This window comes from Anabrus simplex, chromosome 4 (genome assembly GCF_040414725.1).
Source record: "Anabrus simplex isolate iqAnaSimp1 chromosome 4, ASM4041472v1, whole genome shotgun sequence".
NCBI lineage: Eukaryota > Metazoa > Arthropoda > Insecta > Orthoptera > Tettigoniidae > Anabrus > Anabrus simplex.
Genome location: NC_090268.1, coordinates 377,068,583 through 377,082,388, shown reverse-complemented (window position 1 = coordinate 377,082,388; position 13,806 = coordinate 377,068,583). Strand labels below are relative to the sequence as shown.

Sequence of the window (13,806 nt, the reverse complement as noted above, 5' to 3'; positions counted from 1 at the left end):
AACATGCACGATAAACTGGAAATACACGCTATCAAAATTCAGTTCCTTTTGAAACATTGTACAACAACTAATTTCTCCAAATTGTCTTCAGTGAGCTCACCCGTTTGTCAGCACATTCTTAAGCACGGAAAATGGTCTTCCTACGTTACAAGAAGTGACAGTGCATACTTAAATGAAGACATTTGGGGCAAAGTGAGGTCAAATTATACGTCTTTTACATTTTCACCACAATACGTCTTATATAAGCTTGACGAATTCAGAATCAGGATTTGAACTCGTGCGATGATGGCAGACACATTTGAATCTCCTCAATAAATGGTAATGATTGCCTGCTGCGTGCGATAACGAAGTGCGATACAAGTTTTGTTTTGTTCCGAAAAAATGAACCGTCAGTGAGTAATGCACAATTTACGGTTCGATTTATAACAATGTATAACCGCGGCAGCTTAATCCGAAGAATTACAGATATCGGCGTGGGGCCTTGCTTCTTACGTGAGTGTTTACTCAAGCAACAGATAAGAAAGTGTTCGATTAATTGGATTATGAACTAATTTTGGGGTCGCTTAGAGTACATTTTCACCGTCTCTCTGTAATAGACTACTGTATAACGTGGCACCAAATTCTGCAAACCAACATTCATAAAAGGCACTATCATGCAAGTTAACATTATGTATGCGCCAAAGTCACAAGGAAAGTCATATTATGCCATTAAACGTCCAAATATTCGCTATTAAACATGCAGGGGAAAAGAACGGTTATTTGGAATCGGTAAGCCATAAAACGAATATTCGCAAAGCTTGAGAATTGTAACAAGCTTATTTAAAAACGTGCATTTGTATGGAAATCCGCGCTTTACTGATGAGGTAATGGAGTTCAGTCTCAACATTTTGGCTATTTCTTCAAGAAATTTGAGGAATTGACTTCATCTTCAAAACAAGATATAATGGCAGTGCATGTACTTTAAAACTTAAATATACTTTTTACCGCCACAGCTGTATATTAGTGTGCGGAATGTGAAATTTCACTAATGGACTTGCCACCGATTATATTTTCCTGTTTTAAACTATTGCTCACTTCTTCACAAAGGATGTTTTCGAAGACGAGATAAAAATTCTATCATGGCAGTATTGTAAGATGTTCAAAGCACGAAGTGGTAGTAAGAATCTCAGGAAAAATCCGTTCATTTATGAACATTTGTCGTTTAATTGCATTCCGTCATAATAAAAGGAAAATGCACCACCTTGTGCCAGCTGAGGATTTCTTTAGTATTATACCTCACGATATTTTAATGACGTAGATAAATACAGCATGTTCACAAATTATTAGTTTCCGTTAAACTATGTTTAATCTAGTATTGAACAGAAATACATGGCATATAGGGCCCATTATATAACCATGTGAAATTTACCCAGACAGTTGGATATTAGTGATAATGTAGTTACATCATCCGGTATTGTGTACACAGGGTGTATACACTTCGGTCCAAAATAATATCCCTTCCTACAAATTTTACTTAATGCATGTCAAAACAAGAACAAAGAGGCTAATTTGTTTACTAATTTTTTTGTTTAAAAGTTAAATTAAGTTGTACAGAACATATTGCATCAAAATCAGCTTGCATTAATAATTTGTGTGTCCCCCTCGTGCCTTTTTAAGTGCTTGAACTCGATGGGTCATTGACTCGACAAGTTTTTTGAAATGAACTATACATCAGTTAGTTACAAAAATTGATACTAGATGGCACTTACATACTTGGAAGTTTTCATTTCACTCCACCAGTTGTCTCTAGTTTTGTCTTCCCTCTAATTTTCTGTCAACTGGATATTTGGTTTCACAGGTTATGGGAAAGAAAAAAGACTTTTCTCCAAGAAAGCAAGGGATGGTTTTGGGACTCAAAGCAGAAGAATTCTCGAATAGGGAAGTTGCTAGGAAATTATCAGTTGACCACAAAACTATGGGAAATATATTAAAGAAACCATCTGAAACTAGAAAGTCAAGTTTGAGGTACAAATGTGGTCGGAAGAAAATCTCCAGTTCTAGATTGTGCAGGGCAATGAAAATGATGGCAAGCAAGACAGAAAACTGAGTTAAAGGCAGATTGCTTTTAAGATTGAGCAGGAGTTTGGGACGTCAACTTCCCATCAAACAGTGCTAAGACGCCTTTCTGAACTCAACCTGCAAAGAAAGCCCTCGTAACACGAAAGCATGTTGAAGAAAGAAAAAGGTTTGTCGATCTGCATCAACACTGGACATCCGAGGACTGGAAGAGATTGATTTTTTTCGGATGAGAAGAAATTTAATGTGTATGGCAATGACAGTGGTTTGAAACTGTGGATGGAGCCAGGAGAGGAATTAAAGAAAGATTGTGTAGTGGAAACGAAGAAGTTCAGTGAAAGTGAAATGCTGTGGGGAGCAATTACTGCTAAAGGAGTGGGAGAAAATCTTGGGCCTTTCATTTTCCAAGATGACAATGCTTGCTGTCACCGTGCCAGGGTTGTCCAGGAGTGTTGCGCAGATCTGGGTATTGAGCGGTTATGGCGGACCCCAAATTCTCCCGACGTGAACCCTATTGAGAATTTGTGGGCAATTATGTCTCAAAAACTAAGTAAATATGGTTGTACAAGTAGAAGTAATTGAGAAAATTGTTCAAGTCTGGTACCATGAAATTCCACCTGGTACACTTGAAAAAACTTGTTAGTCAATGACACATCGAGTTCAGGCCCTTAAATATGCATGCGGTGGACACACAAAATATCAATGTAAGTTGATTTTGATGTAATATGTTCTGTACAACGTAATTTAACTTTTAAACTAAAGAAAGTTTAGTAAACCTGTGAAATATAGCCTCTTTGTTGTTGTTTTGACATGCATTCAGTAAAATTTGTAAGTGGTTTTTTTTTTTTTTGACCGAGCTGTAACTGTCTCTTAGATATCTTCATTACTAGTTACGAGCAGAAGTTATCCCATCTCTTCTTAATACTCAGACTTCGCTTCAGAATCGTTCCATTGTAACTTCCGGCTGATAAGATTAATCTTCTGTAGGTTAGTAATACGCCCACCCACTCAATAGCTGCATTATGTTCTCAAACTGTTTGTAGTAGTATTTCATTCAATTTTAAAATTCCAGGTGAAAGGTTATAACTACTAAAACCATATTTTGATATTTTATGTTTCCAGAAATGATGGTTCGATGGTGTGACCTAAATTTATAGTGGAAATATTTAAATATACCGAGTAAGTGGCTGTGCGGTTTGCGTCACGTATCTGTCAGTTTGCATTCTGGAGATAGTTGGTTTGGACCCCATTGTCGGCAGCCCTGAATATGGTTTTCCGTGTTTTCCCATGTTTACACCAGCCTCTACCTTATGGTCTCGGTCGCTTCCTTCCCACTCCTAGCCCTTTGCTATCCCATCGTTGCCATAAGACCTGTCTTAGTGAGTGCGACGTAAAGCAAGTTATGTAAACAAAACAGTTATATCTATATATATATATATATATATATATATATATAGATATAATAAATGTTTTGTCTGTACATTGCTCAGAATTTAAAAAAAGAATGGCATTTCTGTATCGGTTATATCCACAGTAACAAGGAAATGCACTTTTCACTTTTCCGTAATGTATGTATGTATGTATGTATGTATGTATGTATGTATGTATGTATGCGCATCTCGAGAAAACGGCTGAAGAGAATAATGAAAATTGGTAAGTATGTATGTATGTATGTATGTATGTATGTATGTATGTATGTATGTATGTATGTATGTATGCGCATCTCGAGAAAACGGCTGAAGAGAATAATGAAAATCGGTAAGTAAAGTCGGGAAGTGAACCACTACAATCTAGGCTATAAATAATTTTATTCACGCTGACTGAAATGGTAGTTTAGGGAAGGCCTAAAATTTAATTCTCAATTTATGTTATTAATGTTCCTATCGATGAATACTAGGCCACATAACTAAAGTTATATTGAATAAAATTTCCGATCATTTGTGTCTTACAGTTTTACCGTATCGGCTATGATAACAGATATATTCGTGAATTTGTATTTCTGTTGGCAAGTCCTTATCAACGCTGAGCCACGAGAAAATGCGTAAACAGAATTTAATTAAAATCGGTTTGTAGAGTCGGGGAATAAGATATTTCAGTATAGGCTGTAAATAAGTTTATTCGCCATGAATTAAATGGTGGTTTAGGCATAAGTGCCTAAAATTTTATTTTTAAATGCCTAATGTTATTGGTCTTATCGAAAAATAACACAAGTAATAGAGAATACAATTTCTGGTCATTTATGTTCTATTCATTTTTACCGTACCAACCATGATAAGAGTCGTATTTCAGAGTCGGGAGGAAACTATTGTAAATTTGAAGGCTTACAATATAGAAAGCTCATAAAATTGATCAACACTAATATTACATTGACCATTGTTTGTTGTGATGTTGTTTGTATCTTATGCTACAACTCATCTTTGATAGATGAGGTTGCATGCCTTAATATTGACGGGAAATAGCTGGGGAGTTAGATAACTTAGCATGTCATTCTTCTGATTCATACGTTTTCTGCTACTTTTGGTACGTAACACACTGGTTCATCATAGTATTCCAGCTGTTCGATCCCTACACTGAGGCACTGATTGGAATGAGCAGTTTGCGAACTTAATGAAATAAAGGTAGAAGATTGTTCATGGCTGTCTGTGGCCTCTTCATTCCGCTCTGAAACTTTTGACTGTTATATCGGTAGGGCTGTACTGTTCGTTAAACGTGAGGAAATGTGCTATTTTTCGAGTATTTCATATTATGGCATTGCGTTTAATCGCGACATTCCTACTGACGTCATTGGATTGACCTATGTTGATTTCAGATGGGAAAACCACGAAGAGCCTTTCTGAGGATGTAAAAAAGACAGATGGATAGTGAGTGTCTTGTCATTATAATGAAAACTGCAAGATGACCTACCATTACAATGAAAATTCAACCAGACTTCACATGAGAAAAGATGTATGTTGACTTCCCCGTTGCGTTTCTGGGGTAACAATACAATCTTTCTAACAACGTGTACACTACCAGACCTAGAATTCTGTATACAATGTAGAATTCCGTAGCGAAGCAGGGTTTCATGAGCTAGTATCTATATATATAATAAAGAGTTTTGTCTGTACATTGCTCAGAATTTTAAAAAGAATGGTATTTCTCTATCGGTCGTGTCTACAGTAACAAGGAAATGCACTTTTTAATTTTCCGTAAATTTTCTCTGTAGGCCTATGTATGTATGTATGTATGTATGTATGTATGTATGTATGTACACGCATCACGAGAAAACGGCTGAAGAGAACTTAATGAAAATCGGTATGTAAAGTCCGGGAATAAGTCGCTACAGTCTAGGCCATAAATACTGTTAATCACGCTGAGTGAAATGGTAGTTTAGGGGAAGGCCTAAAATGTAACTCTCAAATATGTGTTATTAGTCGTATTATCGATAAATTATACATACATAAAGTAGTAGTAATAATAATAATAATAATAATAATAATAATAATAATAATAATAATCGTATGGCCTTAGCTACCGTGTGCAGACATTTCAAGTTGACGCCATCTGGCTGGCTGCTCGTCAATTTCGACGTTCCGTTTTACTCTAGGCCCACTAGATGGCAGATCGAGTAAAGCGAAACTCTCTTGGGCGTCTGTGGCTGACATTTAATGAATTTTGTCGGGTAAACACCAAATGTGTCACCAGAGATCTTTTACATGCCGACATCGTACGACAGGAGTGTCGGACTTTTTTTCTGCCCTTCAAAAATCCGACTACCTCTGCCAGGTTTGAACCCGCTATCTTGGGATCCGGAAGCCGACACTCTACCACTGATCCACAGAGGCAGCTATAAATAAAGTTATATAGTATTAAATTTCCTATCATTTATGTCTTATACATTTTTACCGTACCGGCTATGATAAGAGATATTGATGAATTTTGATTTTTGTTGCTAAGTTCATATCAGCGCAGAGTCACGAGAATATATATAAACAGAATTTAATGAAACGGTCTGTAAAGTCGGGGAATAAGTAACTACAGTCTACACTATAGATAATTTTATTAGATGCTCTAATATCACGAAGTCGGAAGGAAACAAAATGTGAAAGCCTACAATATAGAAAGCTCATAAATTTGATCAACAGTAACATTATATTGACCATTGTTGTGATGTCCACCCCCCCCCCCCCCTTTGTCTCTTATGGTGCCACTCATCTCCGATAGATGGGATTACTGCTGCGTACCGAATATAACAACCTGCCTGAATAATGACGGCAAGTAGCTTGGGAGTTAGATTTCTTCCTTCTTTATTATGCCATTCCTCTGGTTCATACATTTTCTGATACTGGTACGTAACACATTGGTTCATGATAGTATTCAAGCTATTCAAGCCCTACTCTGAAGCATTGATTGGAATGAGCAGTGTACACATTTAACGGAATAATGGCAGAAGAGTGTTCGCAGCTGTCTGCGGCCTAGTCATTCCAGCACTGGAACGTTGGACTGTTAGATCGGCAGCGTAGTACTTACTGTTCGTTAAAAGTGAGAAAATGTGCGCTTTTCATTTGATCGTGTATAGTACATAACATTGTTTTTAATCGTACATTCCCACTGACATCATTGTAATGACCTATGTTGACTTCCGTTGGGAAAACCACAAAAACAGTCTTCCTGAGAATTCCGTAGCGAAGCAGAGGTATATCAGCTAGTAAATCTATAAAAAAGCAGTTGACTCACTAACTTCCTATACACGTTTTTTTTTCCCCCTGCTGACCATTTCTTTCAAGATTTACTGAGAGCAGTGAGGAAAATTTTTCTGGCCTGTTCAGATTTTCTTGTTTGGCATGTTGAGACGAACAGGTTGATTGACTGAATGAGATATCATTTTATCAGGATTTATTTCATATAGTGGTAGAACTAGCGCTAGGAGATAATGGCCATGAAGAAAGTAAACTCTTACTTCTTGTCTTATCTTTATCGATTAAAATTATCCTGTAGGCTGAAGACAGTTGAGCATCCCAGGAAGTCACCGACGCATAGAATTAAGAGATAAAACTGGTTGATATGCGGCTCTTCTTATTCGTCACAAGTGATCTTGCAAACGGTTACGTGCCAGATGCGACCGTGCCGGATGCGACCAGGCATGGCCAACTCGATAGGTAGACACCGAGGTGCCGGAATTTAGTCCCGCAGGACTTAATTTACGTGCCAGTAAATCCACCGACACAAAGCTGACGTATTTGAGCACGTTCAAATACCACCAGACTGAGCCAGGATCGAACCTGCCAAGTTGGAGTCGGAAGACCAGCACCTCAACCGTCTGAGCCACTTACCCTGGATGAAAAAAAAAAAAAAATCACCATCAGAATGTTGGCCGGCAGGGTAGGAAAGTTGGTGGTAGACAGTTTCTAATCACTAGATTGCATGCCAAAAGCCTGGATTCAAATCCAAACCTTTTCGCAGTGTTCAAATGGAGTGATGGGATATGATGCTGTTGATGGTGATTCGGCCGTCGGATGGAGACGTAAAGCATTGAGCAAACCCCTTGGTATTATTCGAGAGGAGTAGGCTACGTGCCGAAACCGGGTTTCATCTCTCCCTACATTATCATAATCCCACATCCAGACGCGCAGGCCGCCCACGGGAGTCAGGTAGAAAGACCTGCAGCAGGCAAGCCGAACACTTCCTCGGACACTCCTGGTACTAATGTGACACGATAAGTAAGTAGGCCTACGTCGTGAATAATTTCAGAGAATTGGGATTTTTTTTGTTTTTGCTAGTGCCATTACGTCGCACAGAGACAGGTCTTAAGGCGACGATGGGATAGGAAAGGGCTAGGAATGGGAGGGAAGCGGCCCTGGTCTTAATTAAAGTACAGCCCCAGCATTTGCCTGGTGTGAAAATGGGAAACCACAAAAAGCCATCTTCAGGGCTGCCGACAGTGGGATTCGAACCCACTATCTCCCGGGTGCAAGCTCAGCGCCGCGCGCCTCTAACCGCATGGCCAACTCTCCCGGTGGGAAAAGACGCAAACGCATCACCATGTTTCATGTTGTAAAACGAGTTTCCCCCAGAAGTGTTATGTAAAGTAAGGGCAGTAGCTGCTGGACTTACTGAAATGGCACTGCACTTCGTTTAGCTTACCTTATCTTGGGTGATGACACAACTTATTAAATGACAATTTGCTTGTCAACGCCGGTCTCATCCGACACAGTCACAGATTATGCGGTCGCTAGTGGCACGGGTCGCATGCGGCACGGTCGCATCTGGCACGCCACCCTTGCAAACATACAGAGAGCTTGAAAAACCTAGATTGTATTTCAAGACTGCATGGAGTTCGTTAGAAACTCTGACAAATGAAAGGCACGTAGCCATCCCAGATTCTGGGGAAGGATTAGCGCTGCAATATTTCACAAAGTGTTAGAAATCAAAGTTTTTAAGGAATTTTAAAGCCAACTTTAGCAATTGAAATATATGCTAGTTCGCCAACCAGTTGACACAACTTAAAAAGCTACCTAGATATGTACAAATACGTAAAATGAAACACAGGTATAACCATATCAGAACCACAATTCGCCAACGATTTTCATTTTCAGTTGTCTACAAGTAAAGGAACGGAATTACATAAGAATCCGGGCCCTAGTCATTACAATTACGGCAGTATTCTCGTCATAGTACATTATTAACCGACCGGAACATTGCGTTTAAAAGCAATGTTATATGAAATGCGGCACTGTTTATCCCGCTTTAGGAACAGTTACACTGGCGTTCTAATGGTGATAAGTTCTAGAGCTGGAATGACTCCGCCGCAAACAGCGTTGAACACTGCTCTGATATTTTGCGGTAAGTGAGCACCCTGCCCATTCCTATCTGCGCCTCATGGCAGGAATCGAATAGCTGGAATACTGTGATGAACCAGTGTGTCACTTATCAGTAGGTATCAGTAGTGATGGGCAGTCGTAGACGGGGTCTCGAGATTACTCGAGACTAGCGCAAGCACCTTTTACTCCCATAGAGATCTCGTGAGCGTTGTCCCCACATTGTGAATTATGAAAGAAGAAAAAAAAAACTCCAATAAACTAAATTTTACAGGAGGGACAAACAACTATTTCATGGTAAGTTGCAGAAATACCTTACTATAAGCAAACTATGGATATCTAAATAACTATTGTTGAATGGGTTTTTATTTTTAAAAATATTATATGTGCCTGAAATGAGGTGGTTTTTGATTTCTATGATTCACTTATAAAGGATTCTCAATGTTTAGGCCTACGCATCGAATCCCAGCACACCCGTGACATTTGAAAGTGCTTTAATGCAAGAGATATGTGTAGTGTATTAAATGGCATTATTAGAGCATTTCTTTTCGTACAAATTTTGGCCCCAAAGCGTCTCTTAAAAGATTACTGCATTTTAAGGGACCTTCTCCTATATTCAGTGTTCGTATCGAAACCCAGCACAGTCTTGACATTTTAATTTGTTGTAATGCGAGAGATCTGTGTAGTGTATTTATGTTTTTCGTTAAAAATACTCATTATTTGGGCGATTTTACTCTTGGGGTAAAAAAGAACCCCACACTCATTCTCTTCTAGATGACTTAATATGCATTTTTATAGTTTCTTCGGGTACATAAATGCCTAACCAGTAGCCTTTAATGCCCACACGTTTAATTGTGGATACTAGTATATTTAGCATCCATTACAACATGGGAATCTCTGCTTAAAATTCCAGGTCCCCCATGTCTTTTACACGATTTTACTTTACCAATCATCAGATGGCCTATCACATGATTATATCTTATTTGCATTAGCGGTCGCCAAAACATTTTACAGATAAATCCTCTCTTTCATTTTGTGCACGGAAAGAAACGTAAATATGGACTATGCCATAACTCACTCAGTGTTAGATGAAAGTTTAGGATTGCAACGTACTCCGAAGATTTTCTTGATAGTTCTTCTTTCAAACAAAATTTGAAAGAACCATGATTCTTAAAAATAAACTCTCCTTTAATTTTGTTTTAAAAGTATGTTTATGAAAATAAAATGTGTTGACTTGTCAAAATTTGTATTATACAATTAATCATTCTGACTGATGAAATATGTCATGTTTAATCGGATATACAGTACATTATCTTTATGTCTGGTTATAAACGTCCGTAATTGTGATTTCTTTTCTGCAGAACTTGCAGCACGGTGCAGCTGGAAGCTATGTGCGACTGTAATTTGTGATATACGTTTTGGTCTTCTATGTCAGCATTAGTGGTAAGTACAACCTTTATATTGAAAAGTTCAGTATAATTGTATATCTTCGATATAAAGGTGATTTTAATTGAATGTACCTTGTTTTTCGTTAAAAACTTTATATAGTTTTACTAATTCTTTCTGTGATTTCGCAGTTGGTGTAAAATAACCACATATTCACTCCCTCAAAATGCCTAAATATGCACTTTCATACTTTCCTAGAGAGTATACAGATGCCTAATCAGTAATCATTTATGCCCACAAATATAATTCTTGATATTAGTGTTGCATATTTGGTTACTTGATTTTTTTCTCTGTAGCCTATCTATTATTGTGGAATTTAATTTGTAATGTAGCATGGCTGAGTATTATCGGCGAGGGAGTCGTCGGACAATATTTCCTACGAATTTGTGAATGTTCGTTCATCTCCCTGAAAAATTCCTCAGCAACTTGGTTTAGAAAGACAAGGGAATTAGAGAGGATGGAGGTCTTGCCATCACCGGGGACCAAATCCTACTTTGGCTCTTATCTTACTCCGTATCAGCCTCAATGAAGGAATTGGATTTAATATAAGTGCGAATGTAGACTTAAAGTGGTACCTCCATTTGAAACGCTACAAATTTCGTAAAATACTTCTTACTTGTCCTTCAATTACACTACATAGAAATGTCTGTTGCGGTGAGATTGATAGCATAGTGCCTTTTTTCAAACTGATCTGACTTTTTATATATTCTGCTCGCGGTGGGAACACCGATGTAGAAAATAAAGTTGTGGACCAGAACTAGACTCTGCACACACTACATAAGAAATGAAGAATGGAGTCATTTCTTTGACTACTTGATTAACTCTTCTCGTTAAAGTCGATTTGCTAGTCGTAACGGAAAAGTAATGTACTAGGGGTAAGAAAGTTTCTGTGAAACTTCAGATTAATTGCCATCATAAAGTGACGAGGTATGCTGTTATCTACGGAATAAGTGAGAGAGTTCAAGGATAAAAATGCTGTTAGGGGAGTCAAGTGCTCGATAGAATTATAATACGTTGTGATTTTTTACTCGTCCATTTTTTAATACTAGCGTGTCGTTATCCATATATAAAAAGTAAAAGTTATGTCTGTACATTGCTCGGAATTTGAAAAAGGTATTTTTTTATCGGTCATGTCCACTGTCAAAGATGTGCACTTTTTATTTTTCCGTAATTTCTGTCTGTATGTATGTATGTATGTATGTAAATGTAATTACATGCATCACAAGAAAACGGCTGAAGAGAATTTAATGAAAATCGGTGTGTAAAGTCGGGGTATGACCCACTACAATCTAGGCTATGGTAGTTTAGAGGAAGGCCTAAAATTTAATTCACAAATATTTATATTATTAGTGGTCCTATCGATAAATACTACGTAACTATTATATAGAATTACATTTCCCATCATTTATGTCATACACTTTTACCGTATCGGCAATAACAACACAGATATTCATGTTTTTTTTTTTTTTTTTTTTTTTTTGCAAAGTCCATATAACGCCGAGCCACGAGAAAATATGTTAAACAGAATTTAATAAAAATCGGTATAAGCCTATAGAGTCGGGGAATAAGACACTACAGTCTAAGCTATAAACAGTTTTATTCACCCTGGATAAAATTGTAGTTTAGGGGAAGGCGCCTAAAATGTATTTTTTAAATACCTTATGTTTTTGATCCTGTCGAAAAGTACTACAAAACTGAAGTTATAGAGAATACAATTTCTGATCATTTATCTTTTATTCAGTTTTACCGTACCGACTATGATAATAGTATTTCAGAGTCGGAAGAAAACTAAATGTTAAAGCCTATAGAATCGAAAACGCAGGACATTGAGCAACAATATTACAATGACCATTGTTTGTTGTGCTGTTATTTGTCTCTTGTGCTGCCACTCAACTCCGATAGATGGGATTACTGCTGCGTACCGAGTATAACAGCCTGAGTGAATACTGGTGGGAAATATATGGGGAGTTAGAAAACTTTCTTCTTTAGCATGCCATTCCTTTGATTGATGTATTTTCTGATACTGCTGATACATAACATACTGGTTCATCATAGTATTCCAGCTATTCTGTTCCTAATCTGACGTGCTATTTTGAATGAACAGTGCACACGTTTAAGGCAGAGGCTCACTTAGTAGTAGTAGTAGTAGTAGTATATGACCTGGTCTAGAAATACAATTTAGGCCTATTCCAAATTACAGTACCACAATTCACTTAAAATTCAACCTTGAAAACAGCAGTTTCTTAAGAAAAGCTTCTTCCTCTTCACTTTTATTAAATTCTACATTCATTTTATTCGAAATTAGCTGTAAAGAGGGTTTCTGCTCTGGCTTGAAGGAAAAATTTGTCTCCAAGTCATATAGATTTTTCCGTCGCCATTGTAATAAATTGAGATTTTCCGACTCATCGGGTACTCCAAGGAAACAGCTTAATAAAAAGGCATAGTTTTTGCCCTAGAACTCTGCACTATTCGACTCCCCCCGCCGAAAAATTACGAATTCTGTTCACGGATCACGGCTGTCTGCGGCTTGGTCATTCCAGCTCTGGAACTTTGGACTGTTAGATCGGCAGCGTAGTACTGTTCGTTAAAAGTGAGAAAATGTGTGGTTTTTCATTTGATTAATATTTCGTATGAAAGCATTGCTTTTAATCGCGCCATTCCTACTGATGTCATTGGAATGACCTATGTTCATTTCAGTTAGGCAAACCACTAAGGTAGTCTTTCTGAGGATATAAAAAAGGCAGGTGGAGAGTGAGTGTATGACATTATAATGAAAACTCCCCAACCTGATTGTGACTGATGGTAGGCAAGCGGGCCTACCTTTACAATGAAAATACCCTAACCCGGTCTTCATATGAGAAAAGACGTTTGGTGACTTCACCGTCGCGTTTCTGGCAATCTTGCTCACATCGTGTACACTACCTAACCTAGCATTCTGTATACAATGTAGAATTCCGTAGCGAAGAACGGGGACATTAGCTAGTTGCAATATACAATTGGGGTGTTCTAGTAACCAGCGTTATGATTTTTGAGTTAGTGAAACTTGTCTGATAAGCGTATAGTTGCGTGTTCCTGTAAGTACTAGGGTGTAGAGTTGAGAAAATATGTTCTCGGACTAGATATATGAATATAGTTAACTTTAGAAACCTCGGAGGAGACAATGTAACATGTAAAGTATAACGAAGAACATTGCTCTCGTGCTACAGCAGTGATGTTGTAATGTCATGATACTTATTTTCTTCCTTCGACACTAGGATAGTCTCGGATTGTAGATTGTCTTAAAATTGCATGAATGCTACCTTGTTACTCTAAATAGTCCGCCTCCGCATCGTAACGGTTAGCAGTATACCGTCCTCGGTGGCCCTCGTTCGATTCCGGGTACTGCCAGAAATTTGAGACTGGCAGGATGGCTGGTATGTGGTTAAACTGGTACATGCAGCTTACCTTCAATAGAGATGTGCCTGAAACGAACTGCACCACCTCGGGACGGGGACACGAGTTTACTCTA

At 38.0% G+C, this 13,806-nt stretch overlaps 1 protein-coding gene across 1 annotated transcript in view; it reads left to right on the top strand.

Annotated features, from left to right (window-relative positions):
* The window catches only part of Arf6 (ADP-ribosylation factor 6), a 367,638-nt gene that overhangs the window by 143,659 nt on the left and 210,173 nt on the right, over positions 1-13,806 (top strand). The window contains exon 2 of the mRNA XM_067145838.2: positions 10,214-10,295. The gene's annotated coding sequence lies outside the window, so the exon portion shown is untranslated. The remainder of the gene's footprint in view (positions 1-10,213; positions 10,296-13,806) is intronic.